This window comes from Patagioenas fasciata, chromosome 12 (assembly GCF_037038585.1).
Source record: "Patagioenas fasciata isolate bPatFas1 chromosome 12, bPatFas1.hap1, whole genome shotgun sequence".
NCBI classification, from domain to species: Eukaryota; Metazoa; Chordata; class Aves; order Columbiformes; family Columbidae; genus Patagioenas; species Patagioenas fasciata.
Window position 1 is genome coordinate 18,292,445 of NC_092531.1, and position 7,001 is coordinate 18,299,445.

General features: G+C 35.9%; 1 long non-coding RNA gene across 2 annotated transcripts in view; it reads left to right on the forward strand.

Annotated features, from left to right (window-relative positions):
* Positions 1 to 4,279, forward strand: part of LOC139829014 (uncharacterized) — a 105,265-nt gene extending 100,986 nt beyond the window's left edge. For both annotated transcript variants that reach the window (XR_011741170.1, XR_011741171.1), the window contains exons 3-4: positions 945 to 1,061; positions 3,079 to 4,279. This is a non-coding gene — a long non-coding RNA (uncharacterized lncRNA). The remainder of the gene's footprint in view (positions 1 to 944; positions 1,062 to 3,078) is intronic.
* Positions 4,280 to 7,001: the final 2,722 nt, after the last annotated feature.

Genomic DNA, 7,001 nt, shown 5'->3' on the forward strand with positions numbered 1-7,001 from the left:
ATATCTTTTGGTGCCCTGGTGGTCAGAGTTCCATGTGGACTTCCCATCAGACAAGCAAAGATTATTTTACAGCAGGTGTGGAAGCAAAGGGCAACCTTGAACAGCACCTGCTTGGTCTGTGCTGGCTTGATAAATCTTTTTCACAAATGCGAGAATGACTGACCATTCTTCATGCTAGTAAAAACCACACAACTCGTTTGCGTAAACAAAGATGAGTTTTTCTCTCAGTCACATAGGTAAAATAAATTTACACTGATCCCGCTAAATTCAATAGGGGTAATTCCTAATTTATATTTTTGAGAGCTGCATTTTGTCCATTAAACACTTTCAACATTTGCAAGTCATCATAAACTCTGTAACATCCCCGTGAAGCAGGTGAATGCTGTATATATAAAATATATTTATCTATCCCCAAATTATGGCTGGGTAAACAGAGGTGGGAGAAATCAGCTCTGGACAATATCATAATTTAATTTCCCATTTCAGCGAAAGATCTGTAGTGACAATATTCAAAGGGCCTTACAGGAAAAGTGTTTATCAAAATGAGAAATTTTTTAACTTTAAAAAATGTTTCTTTAAAAGTGGCTACAAAAAAATACAAAGGAGCACCACGAATCATGAGGATGCCTTTTCACACTCCATCACTATTCAAACACAGCAGGAGCTTTTCTTAACCTTGGTTCTGTTTTTCTAATTGTTTATGTCACCTTTGGATGAGAGTTTGCCTTTTGTGGATATTTTGTTGGCTAGCTGCTTGGCAAAAGCACACAGAAATCTTTTTGAGATTTCTTTTCAAGAAGAGGCATTTTGGCTTTGGAAGAGGATATTTTTATATAGAATGTTTTGGGATCTGTTTCTGAAAACTCATGTTTGCTTAAGAGATTGTTGCAGTACATTTCTGATACATTCTTTCTATATATTTCAACATGCTACTTGTTTGGAAGGTCTGGTCTAAAGAGAGAGCTGAGGGAGAGCATCTCATGTCCACAACACTGAAGAGACAGGAGCAGTTGAGCAGAAATAAACGCTGGAAGAATATCTTCTTAAAATTGTTACTCCAGGTAAATAGGAAATGGGTTTAGTCTTAATTAAGAATTATGTGGTTGTAGCTATTACAATCATGCTGTATCAAATATTCAGAACACTGCCCCCTTTTTTTGTACGCTGAGTAGTGATGTTTTTTTAAAACCAAAAGATCTTATGAGGCCAGCAAACAAAAATTCCAGATTATGGAAATTAATTAAAGCACGCAATGCTGCCTTTCTCAATGTTTATACTCAACTAATTAGGGATTAGATTATTTAAGAGCAGCAGATCAATTAGGATTTCTTTCTGTAAAATCCCACAGTGAAATGTAGTTACCTGTTGAAAAGTGAAAGAAATCATGCCCAAGTACAATGGATAGATCAAGGCACAATACTGCACGTTGACAAAATAAATTATGAAAACAATATTCGTGTTTATCCAATCTCTTTGTGCAAAACTGTTATTTTGATTCCAGTGCCAGCTGTCTGAAACTTTAATTTAAGTGCTTGCTTGAGGCAAGACATTTGGGATACTAGTTTAGAATGTTTTATAGCCTAAGCAATATGTTTTACTAACCTCAAATAGTATGATGATGATTTTAACGGTAACTATAACATGTTTGAGGAGGTTCCAGGGTGATCTTTGATTTTACCAGGATGCTCGCATGCCTAATAAACCCTGATATTTTTTTGGCTTCATTAGCTGCGAGCTCCCCAGGAGCGATGGGAAACTTCTCTATAGGAGGCCAATGCTTTATATTTTAAAGGGAGACATACCAAGTAACATACTGCACTACTTTTGTGCTAGTGTTAAACGTGTGTGTGTGTAATCTGAGGAAACAGCTTTAAAAAAAAATCTGTCTAAATGTCAGTAATACAAAAAAACCTGATAAAAATAAATACTTCACAATGCACTAAGCTATTAATTTCATCGGTTGGTGCCTCTTTGTACGCTTACGAAGAGTACATTATTTCTTGACTTGCGGTCTGACACTCTTCTTTAAAATTTGAGGTCCTCTGCTACTTGCTCCAGAAGGTAACGGGATTAAATCGCAAGGGGGAATCCTCTGAACCCGACAGACAACCAGGCTTTAATTATTATTATTATGTGCTGGAAGTGGTGGCTGTGAGACATCAGGCCATTGCTCTTGAAACTGTGTTTCTCTTGTTGTCCTCATGTAGCCCACAGGCTTTGTGACTCAGTTTCCCACAACACAACAGGGCTAATGACACTTGCAGGGGACCAGAAAGTGTCTTTAATCGCTGTGTACACCAGAAAGCTTGGTGCGAATAAAGGTTAAGAATGATTCATCTTAGATTCAGTGAATTTTCTGAACCCACTGAAGTAGGTGATGGAAATATTTTCAGTGGTTTTGTCTACTCTTTTCCAAAATGCAGCATGTTGGATTAAAAATCATCAATCTTTTAACTGAAGGGATTCCAAAAAACACGCTATAAAGATTTCTTCAGGCTAAAGGTAGTTGTTTTTTTTTTTTTCTTTCCCAAGTTTACTTGTTTTGAATGAAATATATCATGTTTCTAATGAAATATATCGTGTTTTTCAAGGTGTTTTTTGGCACTTTAACACATAGTCTAGCCCAGAAATTAATAGCTTATTGAAATAGCAACTTTGAAAAGGATTTTTTCAAAGAATTAGAAGGATTTAATGTGCTACATGCTAGCACGCTGGTTCATTCTTGCTCTATCAATCAGGGCAAAAGGTCTATATACGCTAATAAGTATACTATATATATATATGTATTTTTTTTTTTTTTTCCAACAGGTCACATAATTTCCCTGATTTAAAAACAGAAGTAATTGGAAATAATTAGCCCTGTCTTTTTCTTTTTTTTTTTAAACTGTGAAATAATGTTTCAGTTTGAAAAACTATACTCTTAATTCATTTCAAGTACAAAGCAATTCTTGAATAAGTATAAGTATTCATAAAAGGAAAATTTGCCCCTAAATCTCTTGAGTCTAATGCATTAACTGTATGCGTAGCCTACATGAAGCCATTAAATCCAAAACTAATCCTATGTTCCCCAACCTACAGCCTCTGCGCCACCTGCAATACCCCAGGATGACTTTTTTGGCCCATGACTCGTACTCTTCTTCTGGTTTTCCTGACGGCTCCTCAGAACTCAGCTCAGAGCTACATGTGTCTTTTGACACAATTAGCAATCAGATCTCCGTTCCTACCCAGGAGCCTTTTCGCCGTCAAAATGATGTTCTCAATTTTCTGTCTAAGTTTTATTTAAGAGTTCCTCACTATTACTGCGTTTGAAACCAATTTTGCATTCCAAAGAATATTTGTCTTCCTTTTCTTTTACATATATAAGATTTGGTGGGTTATTTACTCATTGTGTATTTTTTTTTACTGGTGGATATGCTCCTGGAAAGAAATTAAAATGCAAACTTCAGTGTGTGACTGCAACATAATAACCCTAACTAGGAGGTGGTTAGTGTAACTTTTTTTTGGTTCCCTTCCCTGCTCTTTCTGCATATGAACAATGAAGCTGAAACATACTCACATAGTCAGCTGATTACATTTGGACACAGTCAGGATACTCTTTATTTATTTATTTTTAGTGCTGCTGACAAAAATATAGAAATGAATAAGAGGTTATTTCACTCAGCTACTCCATTTTCCCTGGTGCAGACTGAATGGTTCTAAGTCATCCTGGACTCCACTGAGTTTGACTTTGGTCAGAGAACTCTGGTCATTTTTATTCCATTAGCGTGAGTTTCCATTGCAACAAATCCTTTTCCTGTGTAAATTTATGTCAGAGATAACAATTCAGATCTTGTCAGTTTTCACTATTAACCAGTTTAGATATTGGTAAACCATTTTATTTTCTTGTGTGTACAACAAAGAAATAGTTCATTCTATTTCCACCTAAGGCTAGCAGATGAATGTATTTTTGAATATTTACTTTGAATGAATTGACACGGCTGCTATAGTTGTAACTCTTGATTCATGGTCTGTGGTAAGGAATAAATCTATGAGGTCACCAGAAAATCTCTACGCTCTAGATTTTTTTTCCACTTCTAAGGTAAGGACACTGAATACCAAGCAAAAGTAATGGAGATGTGTTTGCAGAACATTTTCAATATGCAGAGGGATATGCAAGTAGAAAGTACCAGTATCCTTTTACAAAGAGTGATTTTGACAAATTATATCAAGTTCCAATACTCAATAGATCACTCATAGTCTGAGTCCCATGTGCAAATGCCATCCTGTGTGCAAACATATGGCCTCCCTCTCAAATAGTTGGCTACACACTTTGAGACAGAGCAAAGAAATTTGAAATTTCTGCTAGAAAACAGCTGAAAAATGAGACAAAAAGAGCTGGTTGGATGTGATGCACAGGAGCTTTGACCCTTAGGGAAGTGCTGTAATTTTAGAAGATACCTCTTACTGAGATTTGATCCAAGACATATTAATCTATGGGAGTCTATGACACAGCAGGAGTTAACTATAATTCTCTAATATGCAAGGAAAGAAATTCCATTGTATTTTTATCTGGTTTTCACTATGTGCAAAAGACGACTTTGAACATGGAATGCTGGTTGGGAAAGCCTTGCAGCACAGACATCATCGATACTGAAATCCACATATGGTATTTCTTATTGCATCTCAATTACTGGATTTAATTAGCATCCAAGAAAAGAACAGCAGTAACATTTGACATACAGTAAGGTGCAGATGTACCAGCAAATCCATACAGTTCGACTGTGATATGAGACACAAAACCGCTCATGAGCACTGGGATATCACGTCTATCAGTACAGTACAGATTCTTCATTAACCAATAAGATGCCTTCTTTTTATCTTACTGCTATAGATTCAATAACTTTGCCTTTACAATTTGTTTGATTGAACAATGAAAATGGATGAGTTGATCATTGCAAAAAAATATCTATCTTAAGCATTTTTTTGCCTATTTCTGCTGAAAATCTATAACAGATCATAAAGAACATTGCTTAAATAAAACCAGCACATCTTAAAGGCACCCTGTAAGTGCAATTAGAAACATTTCTCATCACACAGCAAAGATAACATTTCCTAAATGCTCTGAATTTCATACATCTCTTATATTCTCTCATGAATTTTTTTCTCCTCCCAAGACAATTTTTGAAGGTTTCTGCCAATGTAATTCAATTTAAAGCTTTTAATGTTGGCTCAATGGTCATGTCACTTTCTCCACATTTGTATTAGGCTTAGAGTAGGTAGAAATGTGATAAACAGTTTTCATCAGTAGTCTATATTTATGACAAATAGGCACTGCATTTTTTTTCCATTATTTGTTGGCTATATCTTGCAACTATTGTTATTTTTTTTTGTCTCTTTAATGTATCCATAGGCATACACATGTGAATATACACATATATGCAGAATCATTTTAAGTGGCATTTTATTAGGCCATAAGTCATTTGTATTGCTTTTAAAACTGCAAAATATCTTTCTCATTCACTTGTTTTCAAAATATGTCTTTGACTGTTTTTAGACTCTTTACTGAACAATAACTATGTATTAATTTTTTACATTGTCTTGAAACTATGTTTAAAGGATCTGACTTGACATTACTATTCATTTTTCACAACTACCAGTTCTGCTTGCAGAAGAATCCCCAAGTCCTGTAGCAAGTTAGATAGGGTACAATCATATTTGTCAGAAAACCCTAATACCCTGGATACAACTGTATTTTGTCCTGTTTCTAATACAGCATTAACATGAAATTTGATCTCATTCTTAGTGTCTTAACTGCTGCATCTATGAAGATGTACTTTGACTGAATACCAGGAAAACACCCAAAATGGGGCTTTTACATTTGTGTGGAAAGAGTGGAAGGATGTACAGAGCATGCATACATGAGAAAAAAAAATGTATTATTTGTAAATATGTGTATTATTACCAGCACTTTATTTTGAGAAAAAAGTTGTGAAACTCAAGATTTCACTTGAAATGCAGATTACTTGTCCTGTGAGGTGACATATTGAAAGAGACACTGCACACTGATGGACTAGTTTCTGACTATACAGAAACTTGAAAAGTCCTACAATATTCTGTACCTGGGGAGAATAAGTTTGTTATAAAGAGGTGGTGGTTCAGGATTCCCGGTTGTTCTCTGCAAAGGCCGAGACCATGTACATCTTCCATTAGATCATCTTTGCTAGAGATAGGACCATCATGTTCCCATGAATGTAAGTTCATCTTCAAGAGCAGGTTCACAGACCTGTCAACAACTGCCTAGCAGCTTCTCAGTAGAGATTTTCTTTTCATTAATACTCAAAATGACTTTGTAGTTGTCATATTTCTGCAACAACAAGGTACTGCACCAATGGAGAACTGAGTTAACAGAAAAAGTGATTTATGGAGCCACAATATATCTCTCAAGGTTTACTTTCATCCCCAGTTGGGGTAGGGAGTCCTTGGTTCTTCAATGACAGCTTGATGAGCTGTAGAAATATTTTCTTTATGCATTTTCAATTGAAACAAAATATTTTGACATTGTTGAAACAGAAGTGCCTAGTTTGGTTTCATTGAGATGGTCCTAACCACTTTGTTTTGTGACAATGAAATCTGCACTGCAGTTTTCCCTGGTGGTAAATTACCTCCCATGATTTGTAGCAGGAGGTCTGAGACTCCTCCATTTGTCCCAAAGAACTAAGCAACATAGTAGAAGTACATCTCCTGCAGTGTTTCTGAGTTGTGTGATGCCCATAAAGGGCTGTGACATGGCACAGTGGAAAATCTATATCACATTTGTGTTCTAAGTCAATTCAAATGGCTAAACATTGTGAGTGGGCCAAGCCGGCTTGCAAGGAGAACCATGGAGGTTTTTGTTGAGAAATCTCTGCCCCTCCTGATCAGTATATCCTTCTGCCCACACATGCTTCGATTTTATAGAGATAAGCAAGCGATTTTCCAAAAGAGAATTCCAACACAGGTTTTTATGATAAATTGCTTCACCA